At 39.9% G+C, this 24,449-nt stretch overlaps 1 protein-coding gene across 1 annotated transcript in view; it reads right to left on the bottom strand.

Annotated features, from left to right (window-relative positions):
* Window positions 1-24,449, bottom strand: part of LOC124146379 (glutamate receptor ionotropic, NMDA 2A-like) — a 208,535-nt gene that overhangs the window by 143,174 nt on the left and 40,912 nt on the right. The window contains exon 2 of the mRNA XM_048392187.1: window positions 11,497-11,533. The gene's annotated coding sequence lies outside the window, so the exon portion shown is untranslated. The remainder of the gene's footprint in view (window positions 1-11,496; window positions 11,534-24,449) is intronic.

Below are 24,449 nucleotides of genomic sequence, written 5' to 3'. Positions count from 1 at the left end.
GAATGTTTTTATCAAGATGGCAAAACGTGACAAGGAGTTTTTCCATAGCAAAACCAATCGTTTTATCTCAATTAAAGATACACACATTGATCTCAAATGAAATTATGTTCTCTGATCTCTTGGCGTCTTCAAGCACACTTTGACCTTTCTATGTTTGTCTTTATATCCAACTCCGGACTTGGAATTAGTTATAGTTAGACATGTTTAACAGAGACCATGAAACCAGACACAACTGACACTGATGCGATTGATTGAGTAACACAAATTGATGCCAATCCAACTACTGTCTCTCCGCCGTAGAATCGTTCTTTACAACTTATCGTGATGACAAAATTCCTCAGGATATTAACAGTGTTACATTTTCAAACTTTGTAGAAGCGTACATTGATACATACCAAAGTTGCGACAATTATAATTACCAAGAGTGGAACACGCATTCCCCGACTGTGGCTGTTGAATAGGCTGTAAACCTCGGTAAATATTCCAGGATGCAATAAATGGAAGCAAACGTTTTCAAGGACAGGGGTGGTGTGGTAGCTTCCGGGAGTTCACTGACAAAACAATATGTTAACTTGTTGAACTTCATCACAAAAAGCATTTATGTGAAATTTGGGGATTTACATTAAGGCACGAATTGGGCATCTCCGTGGGCAACATTAGTGCTCCCCTTGATGATTTGTTTCATCGTGTATAATGAATAGGAATTTCTGCATGAACTGGCAAACTGAAACAGGGAATCCTCAGGGAGTTTCAAGTTTATCAATGATCTGATATCGTTCAATAATAGCCAAATAGCCAATTCCCTCCATTGATTTATCTACTAGAAAACAACAGTGAACCAGTTGCGCAAACCACGTACCTTACTAAAAAGAAACGTCTACAACGTAGTTTACCAAAGAGAAGCGTCAACAATGTACCTTACTATTAGTAAGTAGAAGCGTCCACAACGTCCCCTACTAAGACGTCGAGCCAAACACTTACCGAACTCCCACCCCGTCAGTTACAAAGTTGCATAGCGTCCATAACGTACCTTACAAGGTATAAGCGTCCTCAACGTACCTAATTACGTTGTAGCTACCGCAAAGTACCTTACTATGTAGTAGTGTTTAGTGCAGTACTATTGTATCACACCACGCTGCAATACATTAAAATAAATCAATAAACAAGAATGCATCCATGCAATGTCGACAGAAAGGCCTAGACGAACAACATGCAGGTTGTAATTAAAATAGTGAATGCACAAGGCAACACTTTAAAAATGCATCAAACACTCCATGAAGACACATTACAAATCAGTGACAAATCGGCGAAACAATTGTTAAAAACATCATTGAAGTGAAATAGAAATCAAAAAACGCTTCACAGGCTGTGCCTAAATTGAAAATCAAACCAGTTTCTTCCACATGACCAGAGAACATACAACCACCCTACCGCCCTAACCAGTATGGGAACTTGCAAAACTAAACGACTGAACACAGGGAGTGAAATCAGCCACCGATACCAACACAGATCGCCACCATTGGTGTCTTGCACATGATACAGCAAATTTCTGTTCGTCTGTGCCCTCGAACAAAACACACGCTGCTCAATACTAATTTCTATTTGACCATCTGTTCTGGACTCCAGGCCACGCGAAGGCCACCGGGGGACGGACCCTTACCAGTATGATGAATAACTGCCACACTCGACCCGACAAATGAAAAATGTAATATTCTTTGTAATTGATTAAACTGACAATGTAAATCTGTTGCACCGAAATGATTGATCAGCTTAAAGAGATACGGGTTTTTCACGCAATTTCTGCAGGAGATCTCATCAAAGTAAGTCTACAAAAAGTCAATTCGTTTCCCGATTTGAATTCAAAGAGAGGCATCAGTGACTGAACTAAACAAAATTCTTCATCTTTATGCTCGTTGAGGATTCGGAATTTGTCTCAAAGAATTATAGCGAGCTTTGAACGTAACTTGCTCTTGCAAAGCCGGATTTGTGTGGATGAAGAAGATTTGTTTCTAAATCAAACATAAAAGGGATAAAACAGCCTCGAAATCATTGTGCCAATATTTCGACACCGACTTTTGATGCGGCTGAAATGTTCGCGATCATCCATCAGTAATGTGTGACGTTAACATTCTGCATGATGAAATAGAAGCGACTCTGACTTCCGAATCTTAAACAGGAACTACACATGGAGTGAAAGGAAATATTTCTTATAGATATTTGTCATCTATGTTCAAGTTGTCCATGGCCAGTAACACCAATCCTCTTCAGTACAATTGGATCCAGTGGATACCTGTCTAACCATTAATCCAAAGTTTCCTATCTGTTCTGTAGTTTTATAAACCTCGCGAACGGCGTACTGGTATGAATCAGGATCGGGCAAAATAATGATGACAAGCATTCCTATAAAATGCACGCAGTTCTTAAAACCGCATTTTTTCTGAAGATCCATTCAAACACACTTAGTTAGCTCTTCCGAAGTTTTCTATAAATGTCTTCACATCGTCAACGAAAGCGTCAAATTGTGCTATATCTGGAGAAAACAACCTCTCCACAACAGTAGAGCGTTAACAGTTCTGAATTCATTTTTCGCTGTCACATGCCGAGTAATCTATGCAAGCCTTCATAGGAGCATTACAAGGGTTAGGGCAAAACGGTTGACGTCACTGTGACCTTCGGGGATTTTTTGAAGGCCACAGTCTTACTTAACACCCCCGTTGCGATTGAAAAGACTTCCTTTCGAACAGCAGTGTAGTCGCATGTCATTCAAACTTTGTAAATCAGTTATTTAATATTTTGAAATGTTATAAACAGCCAAATATAGGCATGCAAATTACTAAACGACATTGTATATCACTGCATATATCATAATAAAAACATATCCTAGTCGCAACAGCATGACCTAGCAGTTTAAACTACGCTGGAAATAATTGATATATTCTTGCACCAAGTATGAAAGTCAATATGTATCCCTATGGAAACAATTTGCATAAATATTGTAACATAAACTGTTACATGATCGGAGTATTCATGTTTGATGTACATTGTACAATAACGTGGCCATTTGTTACAATGTCTGGAAAGGGAATTGCGACCATACATATTTTCCACTGAATACATGGGAACAAGGAAGGAATCGCCTCAGTTATTCCAGTGTGACGTCGGTTCACGATCAAGCACATTCTATGTGTGTAGAAACAGTGAGAGTAAGATGGGTTTAACAAGTTGACAGTATTCCAGCTGATATTTAACCAATATATGTGCTGACAATGATACTAACAGAGCCATGTTGGTGCATAGTCTTCACGAGTAGCTTTGAGTCATACTAAGAAAGAGTGAGCGATTTGGGTGTAACGCCGCTTTTAACAGTATCCCAGTTGCATCACCGCGTGTTGGCTGAATGTGGAAGGAAAGCCTGAAGTGATGCAGGTCTCAGACGTTTACTTCTTTCGTGAAACGCATGGGTATGGTGCTGACAAACATAGAAACATTATCAGGGCGATCCGGGATTCGAATACATGTGAAAGTGACCGCCTCCGTGGTCTAGTGGTAGAGCGTCCGCCCGGAGAGCGGAAGGTCCAGGGTTCGATCCCCGGCCACGTCATACCAAAAGATGTTAAAAGATGGTACTTGTTGTGACCCTGTCTGGCACTCGGCATAAAGGGACTAAAACAAGGACTGGTCGGCTCGGAGTCAGTATACTGTGTCTGAGTAGGGTATTCATGTTAAGCTGCGGCATGGTATTTCAGTGAGCTAGCACTATAAATCGGCATCAGTCCGGACTAGTACAAGCAGCCACACACACACACACACACACACACACACACACACACACACACACGCACACACACACACACACACGTACATGCACGTCGCTATATAAGTGCAATAATCTTGGGCGCGACCTTAAACCCAATTTCTCCTCACATGTGAAAGTTTTCTGCAAGCTCAACGAACGCAACTCTGCACAGCGAATTGCGACGCCTTCGACGACTGGGCCCACCGTGCGCGCCCAAGTATGGACAAAGAAATTATGAACGAGCTGATTATAATGTGCAAGAGTAATGACATAATGAAATCTTGCCAGGTCATCATCCAGGATGCAGTTTTTGTAACTAAGAGGGTCTATGGGGGAGCCGAGTGGGTAAAGCGTTCGCTCGTTACGCGGAAAGCCCGACATTACCGCATAAAGGTGCAGTGTCTAGAGCCCATTTCTATGTCCCAAGGCCGTTATATTGCAGGAGTATTTCTAAGACAAACGGCGTAAAACCATATTCGTTTACACACTAAGTTCCCACGATCGACATTATGGTGCCTCAGCTCTAGATGGTAAGGTTTGTGGCCCGTTGAAATATACTTTCAACGTTTTAACCCTATTGATCATGATCCATTACTGTTCTTATTTTGCTTGGTTCATGTACATAACAGATGTGATATATGGCCACTGTTAGGTCACTGTCGTTGCAATAATACTCTTGCTCTAGCAGCTATAATACTACCCAAAAGAAGTTGATGACAACTCGGCTTCTTTTATATCACAATACTTAATTTTTCGTGCCTCAACTATAGTAATATGAATACATCGGGTGGTCGTTATCTTCTTGTGAGTAGCATATGATAGTGTTGAAATATAGTCCATACGAAGTGAAGTCACTTCACTGAATTGGTTGGTTGGTTGGTTGTTTTACGCAGCTCTCAGCAATATTCCAGGTATTGCTGAGTGGAAATTCACTTTCATTGTCATCACGGGAAGACATAAGGAAAATAGAAAAAAAACGTTTTGTTAATTATGGATGCTTCCCGCATATATTGAAACTATTATAGCCACATCTTGGCAAAAACATCGATAACGCAATATCCCCGACAATGATGCTTCAGTTTGACAAATACCAGATGCTTTGAAATATCGGACTTTGCAATCAAACTAGTGTCAATCCTTGGATTGGAGCATATTTTCTACCACCAAAGGAATTATTCTCTTTAAAAAAGGAGTTATTTATATGACATTGAGTTACCCGTAGTCAAGCAGAACGATGATACTTCACCAATGTGACAGTAACGATTCTATCAGAATAAGATTGCTGCATTGTCTTAAAGATAGTCATCGAGTCATACACAGACGTTGTGCGTGACCTACATACGGCACAATGAAAATCCCATTGGCATACGTCAGCAGTACAGCCTCTTGTTTAAACATGTCAAGTTATTCGAGTAAACACTGAGTAGGGCCTTTTTGTGGTACACTCATGCGGCTCGATGGTTGGATTTACAATGTAAGTGATGCAACAAATTAAGGACTTTCGGCTGAACGAGGTTTCAATTTGTACATTTACAAATGAATTGACAAAGGAGTACCATAAAGCGGGTAAATCAATGATGATGTTCTGGGTGAGATGTTATAATTCAGCGACTCGTCTTCCCATCACATATTATCAGCAAATATATGACAGGGGGTCAACACCACTAGTAATACCGTTTGATATATTAATAAACAAGTATTGGAACTGTGATAAATCTCGAATGTCACTCTGTATGAACTTGGATGTCTATTCCATACAATGGTCATCTGAATCCGTGTTTGGAAAGAACAACATTTCATTTTTGAATCTCAGTGAGACCTGGGATACACTGCCTCTTGTCAGCAGTTGCACGATTTCCATGAATTGTCAATACCGAAGTATATTTTATATATAGACCTCAGCCGAAATCACGAAAAGAAGATTAAAATCTTGATGGAGGAAATTGGTTTTGACAAGATGGATTTGAAGATTTATTGCTTCTGACTGTAAACAGCTACGCGTTTCGACCTCGAAATTCACTTTCCATGTTCCCAAAAAACTGCTTCAGGAGATCGACATTTTTTTATCAATAGATGCAACCTATCACCATATAATGAACACCTCCTTATAGTTTATATAGATTATGTGTGTTCACTGAGACACACATTTATGTATGATAAATGGTAAGGGTGGATATGATGTGACATGACCATGGCCATTTGTCTTTGAATCAGCTTCATACCAGCTGTCAACGTTTGGAACTCAATTCACCCTCAGAAAAAAACATCCGCACCAAAAAGGCAAGAAGTTCCGTAAACGCTAACCGAGACGTCACCAAGGAACGGCCACCACGCTGATTTACTGGAGTCTGTGATTGGGGCCATTAGAAATATCTATCCGTCAGGCGAGTTAACAACGCCCTAAATAACGATTGCCCGCTCAAAGTTATTCTCGCCCCGTCGAGCTCTACAGAGCGCCAATCATGGGGACAGGGGATACAACGTTCACAACAGGAATCGATCGACGACGAGATACTCAAAGAGTAATTTGCACACCGCAGGATTGACGAGACCTTTATAACAATAAACATTCAAATGTTTTATTGAGGGATAACTTATCTCCATATAAATCCTTCCTGTTGCAATTTCTTTATCATTGTTCGGTTTAGTCTGTCTGATCGTTAAGCGAAAGCGTTCTGAATTTGGTCTGGGTGTTGCTCTGGCTTCATTTGAGGGGAAGGCGTCTTTATTTACTCTAACAGAGGTTCTGATCGTTGCCCGGACTGGTCCCTGTAATTGGCATCCGCATCAGTTAGTGGTCCACCTCGGCTGTGTTTACTGGACGTGGGCTGGCGATGGTAGCAAGGAAATTCCTACTCCGCAATCAAGGGAAGACATTTCGTCTGATTGTCTTACGTTCGTAAGTCTTAGCTTGACCTTTGGGATGATTTTTGTAAAAGTGAGTGTAGGGCCAACTGCTTAGTGTGCATTGATGCTACCTGGTAATCGTCGATGGTCTCATTCATATATGATTGAGATGTGTGTCTTTAGGATTTGAATAGCATGTGATTTCATTAGGCGTTGCTTTGACTACATTTCGAGGAGACTCTGACGTAGATAGGCGACAAGTGCGTGTCACACGAGTCTCCACACTTGCTGATACATAGAACTTCCGATTTGTTGCATTGAGTTTGAGACAAATATTGAAGGATGTAGTTGCAGCAGTAGTAGTAGTAGTAGTAGTAGTAGTAGTGTAAGTGGTGGTGGTAGTAGTAGTAGTAGTAGTAGCGGGTGAGTGAGTGAATGCAATTTTAAGCCACGTCGGCAATATTTCAGCCATAGCGTGACAGTAGTAGTTGTAGTAGTAGTAGTAGTAGTAGTAGTAGTTGCTGTTGTTGTTGTGACAGTAACAGTATAAGTAGTGGTAGTAGTAGAATAGTAGTGATAGTAATGGTGTTGTAGTTATAGTAGTGGTAGTAGCAGTAGTAGTGGTGGTGTTGGTACAGTGGTCGAAGTCTTCGCCAAACGCTGTGCCGAGCTGCAACCCTAAGCCGTGCTAAAATCAGCTGATAGTGGGATAGAATACCAGATCCGATTATGACCCTTGGTTTGCAACCACTTTACATGTTCTTAGGATTTCTTACCAAGCTTTACGAAAGCTAGCAAGCTTCAACGCCAGTTACACGGTTTCACAGAAACTTAACCGCCGAGCGAAAAGAGGTACACAACCATGTTTGACGTGGCTAAAATGAAACCAACAAGAAATGATTATTCTAATGTGATGTGTTTAACGTACAGTGTTTCGGCGGCTGTGTTCAAACTAGTAACGTTTTGATACGTTTGTAGTTTTGGGGCCAAATCCAATGTTCAAGGGATACTTAATATATATGATAATATTATAAAAAATATCCGCTATTTTATTTATCAAAGCAACCTGTGTAAAAAAATAAGAAAACTACGCGACAGCATGGGCGGATACAGCTTTTTTTGTAAAAAGGGGGGATGCACAATTAAGATCTATTTATTGTCTTTGGTGGTAATTTATACAGAAATATAGATTTTTTTCGAAATGCAAATTAACGCCCCCCACCCCTCTGTATCCGCCCATGGACAGTGTACATTTATTTACGCCAGTAAATGTCAATGCATATGTCCCCGGGGAGTTTCAGTTTTCGGTGTCTCAAAACTTTACAATGCGATTTACGCGGTAATTTGGAGTGAAGGAAACCTTCATCAAACGATACAACGTCCGAAGATCATCCACTTGTTCTCTGTGTTACCATCAATATCCTCTCTACATGAAACATGGATATAAAGAGACGAGGTGTCAAACCTCATCAAAAAAATTCAAATATAGGCAATAAGATTATGCTTTGGACAAAATTCTGAAATGTATTTTGCCAGTGTCTACTCTCATGGATTTAGCACGTGGGGTATGAAAGGTCATGTGACTAATTTCTCGAAGGCAATTGGTCGTTGGTAATTGAAAATCAATCGTAAATTCATTATCTGTTCTGTCGATCTTGCCAAACACTAGGGACAATTGATGACTCAATTAGCGCTGTCTGTTCCATCGGTAATTTTCCACACAAAAATAATCAAAAATACCCCCCACGTCACAGTAGGTCTGTTTCCCTTAAGAAAGCCGCCTATACACCTCAGAACAGAGACGACCAGCGAGGTCCCATAAATAATGTCACGTTAATTTACATGAATACATCTAAACGCATTGCTATATCAACAGGCGTCTCGCAAGCTCTTTGCAAAGTCTTTTGAACCCAGATGGAGCCTCAAGAACTTGTTCTGTCGTCGGAAATAGTAGGGCAAATTGGGTGCAAGATTACAACACACACCAGGGGAGTCCAATTGACGACCGTGTGGAAATACAAGCCACGGTGATCAATTGGTCCGGCAGCCATGTGTTCATATTTGTAAAAGCTTATATTGAAATAGTGAGACTTACAATGTACTGGAACCTTCTAACTGTGGTTCTACATTCTTACACCATAACCGATTTATGTTACATACTTGATTTTCCATATACGGCATATGATCTATTAGAAAATGGTATGTATATTTTTGAATATCTCTTTCTCTATTCAAAATAAGTACAGAATAAACCCATAATCTGGATGGTAGGATTCCCCGTTAAATCGTCCGGATTAATGATTGTTAGCCTGATAGCATTATCGAAGCAAGTGACTGGAGGACTTTTCGGTCTATCATTAGATGCTCCAAACGCAATATACACGATTTCAGGAACCATATTAACTCAACTGCTGAGCAAACAGAGGTTAACAACCATGTTTGATGGTGGCTAAAAACGAAACAAAACAAGAAATGTTTTTTCGATTGTGATGTATTTGATACGGGCATCAATATGTACATAGGGACCACCTTTAAGTTGCATATTTCATAGGCTGATAATAATAATTCGTGAATAAACTGGCGTAAAGACGCCGCGTGTTTAATGCCATGACGTTTCATTCTTATGTCGGTGGTAGGGCGAACGTTTGCAAATGTGGATAATGCATCCAAAATGAGTATTGGGCTTACAAACAAAGGATTATACTTAGTCTAGTATAAGTGTCTTAAGGTATTGTGCATAATGTGGTGACGGTGAGTTAGTGAGTGAGCAATATTCCAGCAAATTCTCGGTTCAAGATACCAGAAACGAGATCCACAATATCTCCATGCAGGGAATCGATCTCGATGTGACGAGCGAACGCTTTAATCGCGAAGCTACCCGCCTGACCAAAATATTGATGGATCAATGGTGAAGAAAATACTTTCTCATAAAGAAGCATTGCATTGCTGCCGCTGTTAGTGATTGGACACATGTGTCCATGTCATCACACCTAGCTGATAACATACTACAGTTGGAAAGTCACTTATTATGTAGTATTCACAAACATGACTGAATTACAAGAGGGATGACTTCACCCTTTTGATAGTCAACATTCCACAAGCTGCCCAAAGGTTGTTTGCTGAAGGTAAGAGCATTCAAGGTCTCAGTAAAGCTTTCAAAACGTTTTATCGTAGACATGTGAAGGATGCTTCCAAACTTTGACGCATCAGTGACTAAAATGTCCGATGCAATTCCCAATTTGTACCGTGTGTTCCCGTGTTTGTTCGTACAGTTGACTCTTTTAGAAGGGATTTCTGATGACTATGGAAAGTGTTTTGTCGCTTTTATTTATTCGAACATTCCTCCTGGTGATGGACAGCAGTGTTAATATATGTCTAGGTATGGATGTATGTAGCAGAAACCGTAGATTGTAACTTACATGCTTTACAGATGTTACGGGTGCTTCCAGTAGTGCTAATATCGCACTTGGGAAGGCATTTTCACGTGACGAACCATCTAAAATTACCATTATTATACTTAAAAACAATACTGTTGATTTCTCCGAGTCCGCTATGAATGTTACGTCAAGTAAATATCATTCGGGCATAATTATGCTTTTATTCCGAAACATCAACATTCATATTGTCAAGGCGAGATCTGCATAGATACAAATCTAACACAGTACTTTTCATTGGACCAACTCCACCTAACAAGGTCATGTGAAAATAATAATTATTTTCAGCAGTTTAGGAAACGTATCCGGTCTTGATAAAATCAAGATAAATGAAACGCCTTTCGTGTATTTGATGATGCATAGATATCACACGTTTATAATGGATGTGCACATTACGCCAATATGTCAGTCGCGCATCAATAACATCGTAACTGCATGTCCGACAGATGCATGATCACAATAACATTAATTTTCTTATTACTGAGTCATGTAACTGTAATTTACACTGGACGTCGTGATATGCAACAAAGATAATGTCCCTTGGGTGAATGTGTGAGTCACACATAACGCCACTTTGAACAGTATTACAGTCATATCACAACGTGTCAGCTTTGTGTGTGAGGAAACCGCGAATCGATACAAGTGATGCAAAGCTTGAGATATAATCAGAGCGTAAAGGGATTCGAACCAATGATCAGTGGTTCTGGTATGCCTAACGGACGCATCTCTGCACAGCGAATTGGGGTGCCTAACATGACTGTGCCAAATTGAATCCTGCCAACAAAGCACTGTAGCGGGCACCATGCAAGCCCTGTACTTCAAAACCACAAGCTCGATAATATCATAATGGAAGACTGTATGCACTGGCACCAAAAGCATCTCAAATATCAGCGTCAGTCAACAATCAACTTTGCATTGCCGCGAGGCAAAAGAAACATCTGCAGATATTATCAAGGGCGTCCTTCAGCGATATCGTCGCCATTATTCCAACAGCAATCGTATATCGTAAATATTGGGATGCAAAAAGTCGGTTTTCCATATTTATTCACACCTCAGCTTTTCTTATGAGTGATATATATTTTGCATAATTGTACAATGTACATAAAAGAGTTTGACAGGATGAAGCTGCAGAATTGCGGCAATAAAAGTACACAGATGCCAAAAAATGTCATATTTGAAGAAAGATATGAAATGTCGGGTGATTCAATTCTATGAATTTGACATAGATTTATTCATCTTGTATTCAGTGACAATACTTTGTGTAAGATTTATACACTGATGTGGAGGGTGTGGGGGCATGTGTGAGGTGTGTGTGTTCTTACGCTGTGTTCAGCTAATAATAATAGAATAATAATCAGACATACCAAAAGTATCAAACAAAACTTGTAAAACTTTTACAATAAAGGTTGATTTATCTACCTTTCTCGTGGTGGTTTATGTCCCAGCATAACACGATCTGTAACAAAATATACGAACGTTTAATCAAAGCTTGTGAGTTAATATCGTAGTTATATGGAAATTATATCATGGTAACCTGTGAATTACAGCGACAAAAAACACTTCCATAATCCTTAGAAATTCCGACTAAATAATAAGCATGTTTTTATGAATTACTGTCAAATGATGATACCAAGTGTTCACTAAAAGGTGAGAGCATTACCGTCATAAAAACACGCACGTCAAGTTTATTGTTCACCTTAAAAACACGGTTACCCATGGTGCAAGTCAAAATAGAGAATTGCATTTGACTGAATATTCAAGATGATGAAGCAGACAAATTAGTGGTCGATGAGCACGATGGTCACACATGGAAAAGTTGTTGAATTACACACACCCTTTGTGACTGCCCATTCCCCTTCAGGTTTTAATATTTGTCAAGTTCCCTCACAACACATCACTGCATATTTAGCTTCTCCGTGAGTACATGTCTGCGAAAAAAGGGGATACCTGATCAGTGATCTAAGATGTGAGCACGTTGGATTTAAAGCCACTTACAGTATTCCAGAGAGCGAGCACACGCTAGCACGGGTATGATGCCGACAAACCAAAGAACATTATTGAACAAAAAACAAGTGGGCCCTGGAACGACTTAGTCAAGTTGTAAGGTCTGAAACCCGCGCCCTCTAAGACCGAGCTAGTGGAAGTTTCGAAATGAGCATACTATTATTTGATGCAAGTTGGATTCTAAGTTGTTTTTTCAAGTTTTCAAAATAATTATGAAGACGATATTTACTTTCGGGGTTATTCATGTTCTTTCGAAATTAAAACCCCACATTGCTGGAACGTCACGAGACAAGATCATTCGAAGTACAATTATTCCAAAATACAAGTACGTAAGTGGTTGCTGGACGGGAGATTCTTTGATACATGCTTTGCATCAAAGTTTTCTTGTCCTTCTTAAAATGCAAATACGATTTAACCAAATATCGGAATCACGACCTGCGATCTATAAAATTCATTTTAATTTTAACAATTAAGGTTTTGATACTGAAGAACTACACGTACATGTATGTTGTTTTATAAGTATTGCGACGTTTTGAACAAGTGCAACAAAGAGCAATCATGGTCTCGTATTTAATGCTAAAATTTAATGATCCATCTTGTTTAACTTTAACAACATTAAAATCATAATGGTGCTCTCAAAGCATACACCAAAAGGGCCACAAGAAGAGAGGAACCTGTTGAACGTCTTCAAGAGTGGGTTAAGTCATTGCGTGATTTTGTCATTGATAGAGTGCACAAACTGAAATAGAGGAAACAGAATTAGAAAATCCCAATTCTGTCCCAGTCAGCTGTCATCCAGTCTGGCAACCCCACAAGAAACGTTTGTAGTTGTCCCACTGACAAGGCCTCAAATAGCATAACCAATGCATTGATTGTTTGATCAAAGAACTTGGTATAAGTGACATATCGCATAATGCCACATGTAAGGTCAGTATGTTAACTAAGGAAGAAATCTGCCCAAACCACCAATCAGTACAAACAACTTTTGGTTTGACTCTAAAACCTGAAGCTGTGTCCATTTCCATCATACAAAGAGTGATATATTGCTGGGTCAAGCAAATGAACCACCAAATATTTCTATATAATCACAGAAAGTATTTGAGACAAGTGGAATTAATAGCACAATGTCATGGTCTCAAAAACTCAAAGGATTTTCTAGACTTTTTACAATCTTAGGAAAGAACCACGTTCAGGTCTGTCAAAACATTTGATTTATCAACTTTTTACACTTGGGAGAAAACTTCATTCCTTGATCCATGAGGCTTTTGTGACAAAACGTGGTGATCATAGATACAGTTATGTATTTAGTGGTCAGGGCAATTTGTCATAGATTAAAGCAAATGACATCTGAAGTTTAATGAGTAAACTTTATGTGAAAGGTTGGACTTCCTCGTCGAAGACATCTATGTAAACTTTGGAGAAAGACATTTCGGCAACAAGTGGGCATCCCCATGGACACAAATTATGCTCCCCTTCTTGCTGATATGTTTCTGTTTGCATATGAATGCATCGGAATGGCAAAGTCAAAACAAGGTGATTTGGCCAAGAAGTTTAACGTAAGCTACAGGTATATCGATGATTTGATATAGTGCAATAACCATCAAACGGCCAATTCTCTTCCACTGATTTCCCCACCTGACCTAGAAATAAAGAAGACCAGTGCGACTGCCTCGTCTGTTTCATATTTAGATCTATGCATAAAGATTCAGAGTGACAAAACAGTCTCCGCATGACTATATGACAAGAGGGATGACTTCAACTTTCCAAAAGTCAACTTTCCCTTCATGTCTAGCAATATTCCTGCAGCTTAAAAGACGTGATGTGACTTTTGCTGAGAAGTTGTTTAATCAAGGTTACACCGTCCAAGGCCTCGATAAAGCTGTTAATAAGATATATGGTACATGTCGACATGTGGAGAACATTTCCAAATTTGACTTAAAGGACGTGATGTGTCTTTTGCTGAGAAGTTGTTTGATCAAGGTTACACCGTCCAAGGCCTCAGTAAAGCTGTCAATAAGATATATGGTACATGTCGACATGTAGAGAACATTCCCAAATTTGACTCATCCGTGACAAAAAATGTCCGATGCCTGATGCTGTTCCTTATTTTGACTTGAACCATATGTTCCCGTGTCTTTTTCAGGTGAACAATTGGACTTTGCATGTGTTTGTGATGGGGGTCACGGGTGGAGCAGGATACGCTCGACTTTTCGCGAACATCTGAACACATTATCATCACTCTTTGATTGTGAATCAGAAACACATGCTCGTGAAACACATAGTTGGAATCGTATAATCGACTCTGCTTTTGGCAGAGATTTTCAAATTAATATGGAACGGATGTTGTCGCTTGTATTCAAATGAACTAGGTACATCTATACCTTCACATGCACATGTCCCTGGACCTTTTCCGGGGTCTAGTGGATAGAGCATCTGCCTGATGACCGTAGGGTATGTGGTTGTTCCCTGACCGCGTTATACCAAAAGACGTTGAAAGATGGTAGTTGTTGATTCCTGCCTCGCGTTTCGCATGAAGGGGATATCAAGGACTGGTCGGCTATATACAGTCAATATACTGTGTCTGAGCGGTGTCCATGTTAAATTGCGGCATGGTATCTCAGTAGACTTGTATATATGATATAAGTGCAGAAATCTTGAACGTGATCTTAAACCCCATTCCACCCCACCTCACCTGAAAATTGCCAAATACGACAGACAGGCACCATGTATAGCAAAAATCTGGCGACGCTTGCGCTAACAAAAACCGTTTTCAACAAAAACATCTAAGGAGCACACAATACTAAACGAACAAATGGATAACAAAACAAAAATGTTAATTACCAGAATGGTAACACAGATAATATATCAATGCATCCGATCGTGACATGTTGGTTGGTTGGTTGGTTGGTTGGTTGTTTAACGCCGCACTCAGCAATATTCCAGCTATATGACGGCGGTCTGTAAATAATCGAGTCTGGACCAGACAATGCAGTGATTGATATCATGAACATTGATTAAAGCAATTGGGATCGATGACATGTATCAGCCAAGTCAGCGAGCCTGACCACCCGATCCCGTTAGTCGCCTTTTACGGCAAGCATGGGTTGCTGAAGACCTATTCTACCCCGGAATCTTCACGGGTCCCGTGACATGTTAATGTGAGTTACAGGCCTAATCAAACTGGAAGTCCTAGCAAGTTTGATTCATGTCGTTCTAATACCACATTGGTTGTATATTTTGTGACGTATATACACGTAAACGTAACAGTTAAATGTTCCCTCATTACAAAGAAACAATGTCTCAGCTTGAATCATGGATTCAACTTCAATGTCTAGTACCTGACACGACAACCTAAGAAGCTCTGTATCCCTTTAAAAGGTATTATCAAACCAACCGTGCGGTGTAGAATATCGCATCACAAGACAAAACCAATTTGAAAATATAATCATATATATGGATAATCTGACAGTATCCATAGGTACTGCCCGAAGGATGATACAATGGTGTGATACCATTGGCGTACAATAGAAGAGCGGAATGATCTTCCTGGTCACAAGGTCACATACCACAGCCAGCAACGTCATAAGTGTGGAGGCAACGGAAACTGACAATTCAGACAGGTTGCTTACAACGTGGCAGGGGGTCAAAGAACAGAGTCCTCTGGCTTATCCTCGCTACAAACATCCAACTTGTATGTTCTCAAAAAAAACTATTGTTTGAAATTTGGTTTCAAATGGCATTCAAATAAGGTCAGAGTTGCTGCGAACAAAACGTGCTTCGGGGCAGGATAGCGACAGGGGGACTACAAACGCTTCAAGGAGCTGTTCTGTTGTGACAGTCACGGCAGCTGATTGGTTGGCGATGTCACTGTGTGGAGACATGGGGGGGAAGGGGAGAACGTACAGATAACAGGACATAACAAGAGATGCAAGGAAATGATCTCAAGACGGTGGAAAATGAGTATTTGAGAAACGTTTACTGCTCCTCAAACTTTAATGTATTTAATCCTGAGAGAAACTTGTCAACTGATAACGCGGTACTTGTGAGATTGTGACGTTTGGAGTTGCTTTTCCCTTTTGAAAAAAAGTTTGAAACTTTCGTTTGCGAAATAGTGGCACAGCATGAAATGAAGTTCGTTGGAGAAAGATGCACATACGTATTTTGATTTATTCCGTTTACAATATTCTGTCCCAAAGATGTTTCAAGTCTGACAATAATGAATAAAAGAGACAAAAGCCTTTCCACTGTCTTATGAAATCTCTGTGGTACAAGCCAAAACAGGTAATTGCATCGGATATTATTTTTTGTCACTGATGGGCCACATTTGGAAATGTCCTCATGTTTACCATTAACACTTTTTTTTGCGAGTAAGTGTGTTCGATTTATGGCCGCTCTGAACATTATTAATACTCTGCAGAGTTTTATTGAAACGAATGCTGATACATCGAGATTATCACTGAATAAGGAATAAGCACGGAATAAGGAAATTGTGATTCCGCTGGCGTAATCGCTAAAGTGCTTCGCAATGTATATCTGTTTGTCTCGGTTGTAAAAAGCCCTCAGCTACACCCCTTTTAGCCACTGTTTTGGGGTATATTTGATAATTATTTTGATAATGATGGCACTTGTCCTAATCATTTTTCCAGGTCACGAACGTCAATTCTGACTCGATCGCCGATAAACAAGAGCGAGGCCATGCATTGTTTGCAAACACTTACACTAGAACCTACCTGACCGTTCATTATTGCAAATTGATCCGTAAATGACCCAAACGCTCACCGCTTGTATCCTTCAGCTTTATCCTGCCGAGAAGCATACCCATTATATTATGATAGCATATAGCTTGTTGTGTTGAAACGTTTCCGTTATTGCAACTGTTGAACAGCCGTTTATCATTTATGACTGTTCACTGGTGAAGATTAATTGGAGATACAGCATTCATCGCTAATATTTCCACACCACCAAACAAAACCAAATAGTTTCAATTTCGACGACAAAACATCATGACGCCTTTGGTAGGATAATGCATCGCGGCTATCAAGGAATAGTTTGAGGGGCAGACACGCGTTACCCACGTTTCATGCTTATTCACTTACCGAGACATCATGGCGGCAACAAGACGAAATTGTCGCCGTAGTGGTGATGTTACAAGTTGTGCACAACGCCGTTGTTCATAACAGAGAGGAATGTAAGTACCACACAGCGACACGGTTTTCACTTCATTATCATGATGAAGAATAAAAGCCAAGAAAGTTATTGCTGGTAAGAACGTAGGGTTTGATTCAGAAGTGTGATAAACATTTTCCTTTTCTTGTTACCCTGGAAACACATTCGTATTATGACACAGCGGAATACTATAGAATTATAAATCATACATATAACTAGTTTAACCCAGCTCATGATTTACTATCACGTTCATTGAATAAAGTAAATAAAATGAAACTTTATACATGTACCTTTTTATATATTTGAAAGCTGATTAATATCCTGTTCTCAACATATTTTCTTATTTCGTAATTTATAATTCATTCTTGTAAAGTTGAACATAAACAGTCCTGCATCCGTTATAATTGGTTTGCTCAAAACGCTAACTCCTGGCTTAAGCTGGGTCTCCTCATAAACACCGCGGAGAAGAAATTGAAAGCAATTTATTACAAAGGCTGTCTGGCTCACAGAATCAATACATAATGATATGGAATATCATTGTACTCTTCACTGACAAAGAGGGAAGCAAGCTTTGTTTCCGAAATGAAAAATAATGATATATATACTGATGGAAACGAATAAGGGAATAGTGAAACATATACAAAGGGAAATAAGCTTAACTGTCAGTACATCTGTAATAGTGCGCATACAAATTCAACATCTGTCTGAATCAACTGTTGAGATGTGTTTGTGGGCATTGTTTTCAACGAGTATTTGGTACACAAGGCTGGGAACCCATGATAGCATATCATTTTACTGTGTGTAAAACTAAGTGCTACCTTCCCATCGTTCATTCAAGGTGTATTTTAATTCGAGTGTCTTCCCAATGCATTAAAAGCCGTTATCAAATAAATACATTCAATAGAATAAAGATTGATCTGATGGAAGGTGCTAGGTGAAGTTAGTGTATATTTGAACAGTATATGTTATAGGTTATGTTAAAGGAGTACGGTGTTGACAAACTTTTTTTTATAATCAGAGGGTCTCTGGATTTCCACAATCATAGGTTTCTGGTACGTCTAAGGGATGCAACTCTACATAGCGAACTGCTTCGCCTTAGCGGACCTGGTCACCCGCATCCCACGTGCTGATTAAATATTGTTCTTGAAGGTATACCTTATTTTATACAACGTACTGATGTAATTCGATAAAAAAAAACTGAAGATCGAAACGTGTGACCATGTGTTGGGGTAGATTCGTTGCACTCACTCACACACCCTCCTCTCTCTCTCTCTCTCTCTCTCTCTCTCTCTCTCTCCCTCTCTCTCTCTGTCTCTCTCTCTCTCTCTCTCCAAAAGAACCCAGTGATCCCTATTCCCAAGATATACGTCAGTGTGTGGTGGTATTATGTCTGGAGCTTTTCCCCCGGACCATTGCATGCACTGTTACCCCTCATCGTCCTCTCGTTTCCTTTGATCGAAATGTCACAACACATTTATGTTCATTGTCATTGAGCATTGTAATTGTCGCTATCTTTAGACCCAGTAGCTCCCATGGGACAAGGCAAGGTCTTGACCCGCTTTTGTGTTCTTGCAAGAGCCAATTTACAGCATACTGCTCTCATCCTTTGATCTAAGTGTATCCCATCATCTGTAATTACAGGGCCCTAAGGATACCAAGTGGGAAAAGTTTGTACACTATTCTGTCCGGGCCCTTCCTCAGAGGACTCGATCGACATCGATTGATGTAACCATGCTACTTGATTGTGATTTCAACATTAACCAGCACTTTCCAATGATACCCACTTAACACTAGGAATAGCCATGCGTTGGTTAGATGAGGGAGGGTGGCGCTGATATTTAAGGGTCACCGTCCTGCAGTTCAGTACGGAACTTCAATCAAACAAGTGTCTTTGAAGACATGCCTATTGTACCTTTGAGTATTTCTGAATGTCATTTTTTTGGCTGATGGTTGACCATTTGGTGCTGTTTGTCATGGGCGATGAAGTCACGTGTGAATATTTTCACTGTCTTTTCGATACATTAAACACGTATGATAACCTGGGATAGTTTGTGTGTGAGGGAGGTAGAGTGGGTTAAGTTTTCTGACTCAAATTCAGAGTTTACAAGGGTACAATATGCGAAGGACATTCTTGTTCTCTTGCTGGAATAGTGTTTAAATTGAACAGGCTTGGCCATACACAAGATCAAACCGAATATTACAATGATGCTTTTGATGAAAGTGTTAGACTGATGTAATTACATGAGTAAAGTTGCTTCTGACGCCACTTTGAACAGTTTTTTGCAGTGACACATCAGCTGAATATCAGCTTGTCAGTTTGACTGACTAAGTATGGTTTTACGCCGCTTTTAGCAATATTCCAGCAATATCACGGCGGGGGACACCAGAAATGGGCTTCACACATTGTACCCATGTCGGGAATCGAACCCGGGTCTTCGGCGTGACGAGCGAACGCTTTAACCACTGGGCTACCCGACCGCCCCCTTGTCAGTTTGAAGGCTTTATCCAGTTTGGTCAAACCCAACCAAACGCAGTGTGAATATGTAATCAAATAGTTCTAACATGTATAAAAACTACCAATAAACGAAACGGAATCTGCACGTGGCCATATCTTTTACATACAGCCACTCAGGTACATGTGTCCGATTTCGTCAAAATCGAGCAGATCGTGTTGTGATCTCACGTTTTGATGATGCCAAATAAAAATAAATATTCCTTTTGGATATGTCGAAAGCACGATGAAAGGTCACATTATCGAAGTAAAATGCCAAGTCATCCCTTGAAGAAGATCAAACGGTTTGTCTATGTCTCATGTCTCATATTGTTCACATAAAGCAAGGTGCATAGGCCTGTAGGTGACTACACACTTGTGATTCGGAAAGAGATTGAAAGAGGATATGAAGTTTGACTGACGTCCCTTGTTTTCGTTGCGAAGCTGAGGTTTGAAGTCAACAAGTGGCTGGAGACACATTCATCCTCGGTTAAAGAAAGCAGGTAGCTGTCTATTATGTACAAAAAAACAAATATAAAGCGGCAATGCCAGAGAACAACCAGTCTCGATTATCCGACGAAACAGGCTCAAAAGGCAAAAGGGGAAAATATAATAATGGCTCATTCAGAAAATTCAGAGATGAGGGGACCAGGCGTCCGCGAAAATGGTAAGCACTTACACAATTTGCACAAAAGAGTAAGTATCCGTTGCCTGACGCTCAGTCTACTACAAGATACCCTTTCGAGAACGTTTCGTTGTTTGTTTGCATGTTGTTTAACGTAGAAATATTCCAGTCATATGACGGCGGACTCTAATAAATATCTTGACCAGACATTCCAGTGGTTGATATTTTGAGCAACGATTCACGCCATTGGAGTCTTTTGACACGCTATCAACCAAGTCAGTGAATCCGACCAGCGGATTGATTAAGTCGCCTCGTAGGTCCAGCATAGTTTGCTGGGGACCAATTTTAACCAGGAATTCCCAGGGCTTCGAGCACAGAACAATCCTTTGCGGGGAAACTCGTCGATTTGTGCCTTTATCATGTAAAACAAATTAGACATCAGTGTTGAAAATAGCTCATACACAATATGGCTATTTTGCCACTTTTAGCATCAATGAGGTCATGAACTAGTGGTACTGAAATAGACGTTGATCCCTGATGGTTTATCTGTGTCATTAGGATTGTGCTGTTGAATTAACCATTGAAATTGGTGCAGATCTGTGTGAACAGTAGGAGGCAGATAAACAAACTATTAACATTTAACAGTTGTATTAAGCCAGAACACCGATATATTATAATAATTACAAAATGCACAGTATCATATTCTAGAATGTCAAACGCCGTACCTTACTTTATCACATCCGTCGAGAACTAATATAGACATAATATCAAGTTGACAAATACATGACATATTCGAACTGTAACTAATTAACTGTCCTGAAATTATGGTCCCCATGCCATTAAACACTCTTCAGCTGATATATAAAGCTGAAACACCATTATTTCGAATATTCAGAATTCAAGAAATATGTTCACGTAAAAGACAAACACATACAATTTGACGATTATCGCGTGTAACTGTCGTGACAAAGCTCAGACACACCGATCCTGCTAGCTGGAGTCATTGAACATCTTCTCTAATGGCGGATGCTGAAGCACAATCCGGACAGTTGTAAGATGTATTGTGTCGAGATTAGAGCCTACTTGTGATAACTCTCCCCCTGACAACCCCTGCTTTGAATCAATAAATGATTCCTCGAGTCAACGGACCCCAAGTTGGCATCCCACGTTTTCAGCATAGATCGAGGCACAAGCTTTCAACGTCAACCGTTTCTTCTCAATTTTCGATTTTCGATACAATCGCCCATTCCAAATTCTGAACTTTTTTATTTGCTGAATTTTTTTGGCTCAAGTAGCCTATCTCGCAACACGAGTACATTTTGAAGGGTTTATTTGTGATCAATAAGGGAAACCCTCTCAATAAATGTCACTTTTCAGTATTGCTTTCTCATAAAGTGTTCATTAAAAACATTAGTGATCCATTCTGAAACGGAAGGTTCATGGTTGGAGAGGGTATACCCGGCTTAAAGGACACAATAAATGTATTCGTCACAGTGTTTATGTTACTAGGAGAGGATGAGAAGGAAGTATCGAGAGAAAATCACATGATCTATATTGATTTAAACGTGTGCAGGATTTTTGTATTTGCGGATCCCGGTTCATGAAACAATTCACGAAAATAGGTGACGGGATGCCCAGACATCTGATTTACATAAACGTCGATAGTTGAGCACTCTGATGCACAAATACATTGGGCGGAAATTGGGTTTAGTTGACATAGTCTTTGCATAAAATGTATTCGTACTGAGATGACGCCATTATTGGCTTTGAGCATGCTGTGTGTTTGCGTAACGTCATTTTGGGGGACAGCAATGAACGCCAGTGGAACATTTAGAAAGTCAAGACCTCAAGTAATCACATTACCAAAGAAAATATCATCTGCTCTGTTTCCGTCTACGAAATAATTTTCAAACAGGTTCAAAATAGTGAAGAATATATTGCTGGTTGCGGGTTGCAGAAAGTATCGTCCAATATTGTCAAGTCAGGAAAATGTTTTGCCATTTTGTTGATAACACCTAAATCTACAGTTTTCAGCAATTAGTATAAAAAAGTGGAGATAGAAAAACATGAAATTTGAAGGTGAGACCACAAAATCTTAACGATCGGGGCAACCATAAATGTATCACGTTAACCCGAGAGAAGATAAAGTCAGATCCGATAATTTGCAGTTTTGCTGTGTTTTGCTGTGTTCCACGGCACGTTGGTTGGTTTATTGTTTTACGCCGCACTCAGCAATATTCCAGCTATATGATGGCGGTCTGTAAATAATCGAGTCTGGACCAGACAATCCAGATTGATATAATGAGCATCGATCCACGCAATTGGGATCGATGACATACATCAAACATGTAAGCGAGCTTGACCACCCGATCCCGTTAGTCGCCTTTTACAACAAGCATAGTCACTTTTTACGGCAAGCATGGGTTGCTGAAGACCTATTCTACCCCGAATCTTCACGGGTCCCACGTCATGTGGGAGTGTGAGTGGCCCAGTAGTCCAACACGCAGCAATTCGCTATGGCGAATTTCGTCCCTTAGACGTGGCAGAAATCTATAACCATGGGTTCGAATCTCCCTGATTGTGTTTCTACGTTTCGTTACTTTGTGTGTTCGTTTGTGGTTTGGTCTGAGTGTTAGTTGGATTAATTGGTGTATTTGATTACTTGTGTGGTGTATGGATACATGTCACCTTCAGAGCTACGTCTTGCTCCTTCCTCAGGTGAATGCACTGTATGAATATTTCGTGGATAGCAACTTCTTTTATTATCTGCTGACTTAAGAAACGAGTATGCTTTTAAGCCGCTTTTAGAAATATTCATCTTCTGTCACACCGAAGAAAATCAACAATGATCTTCACACATTTGAGGAATCGTACCGGGATCTTCGGCGCGACGAGCTAACGCTGTAACCACTATGCGATCCTACTTCCTGGACATACAAGACACAGTGGAAACAAAAGTGCTTGCACGACCTTTAGCAACAACTACAGTCATAACTCGGCACCAAGGATTCCCACACGCGTGGAATCGAACTCCGAGCTCTTTGTCTCCAAACAAACAAACCGATAGACCATCAATCGCCTTTCAAAGAAAACAGAAATATCGACACAGTGTGGTACTAAATGAGAAAATTAATTCGGCCTTTTCATTCTGTTTGAGGTTTGGATCCAGAAAAAAAATGTCTTACCATAAACGTTAGAATTCAAGTTTCAATTACTTTTCGCGTTGTAATTGTTCGTCTAATCGCATGGAAGAAGGCTACTTTCAATTCCTTCTTTATCAAGCAAATGCCAAGTTGAGATTCCATCTGCCGGCGCTCTTGACACCATCTTAACCCCTTCACCAACCATCCATAAACACAGGATAAATGCTGCGTTCGCAGTAGGAAATATCAAAACAAAAACGAAGACAATTGTGTGATAAACTCGCTCGGATCAACACTGTAAATATTGATCTGGTTTGCATTCCCAATGTGCGTGTTTGTTTAGTCAAACTCTTCCGCCATGATGCCGTCGGTTAACAATACACTTTGTTTTAGAGAAACATACATTAGTCGAGTGGGTGACCGAGGAAAGTTCAGGGCACCGAAAGATAGACGGCTGAGAAATGGCTTGATAAATATGTCTGTCTGAAGCTGACTGTTGCATCGATATTGCGAAATATGACAGTCGTTTCGCTCGTTCTTGCAGGCTATAAAACTGTGATAGATTAATCCCCTTCTCCTCAGAGAAGGATTTGTTTTATCACACTCCTAGTACGTAGGGCGTTTTATTTATGATGCTGGTGAAATATTAATCTTTCTTATTACTCATATTTTGTGAGCTTGTGTTGATATACTGATATGTATCTATTTTTTCATATTGTAGATTTGTATGATTTGTACCACTCTTAGTTTAACCGATTTAATCTATAACTCTTCTCGGAGCAATTAACATTTACACATCTTGTAAACCAACCCAGGTTTCCATCTTTGATCGGCAGTATGTATCACAATGAATATTATATATGTTATGGGTTTTGTAAGTTATAAAGCGCTCAACGCTTCTCATACATAAAATTGTATCTTTTTTCATCTTGTCTTCAAAATG

This window comes from Haliotis rufescens, unplaced genomic scaffold (genome assembly GCF_023055435.1).
Source record: "Haliotis rufescens isolate VD_foot unplaced genomic scaffold, xgHalRufe1.0.p SCAF_11, whole genome shotgun sequence".
Lineage (NCBI taxonomy): Eukaryota > Metazoa > Mollusca > Gastropoda > Lepetellida > Haliotidae > Haliotis > Haliotis rufescens.
The sequence above is the reverse complement of the archived record's forward strand: the minus strand, read 5'-3'. Positions and strand labels throughout refer to the sequence as shown.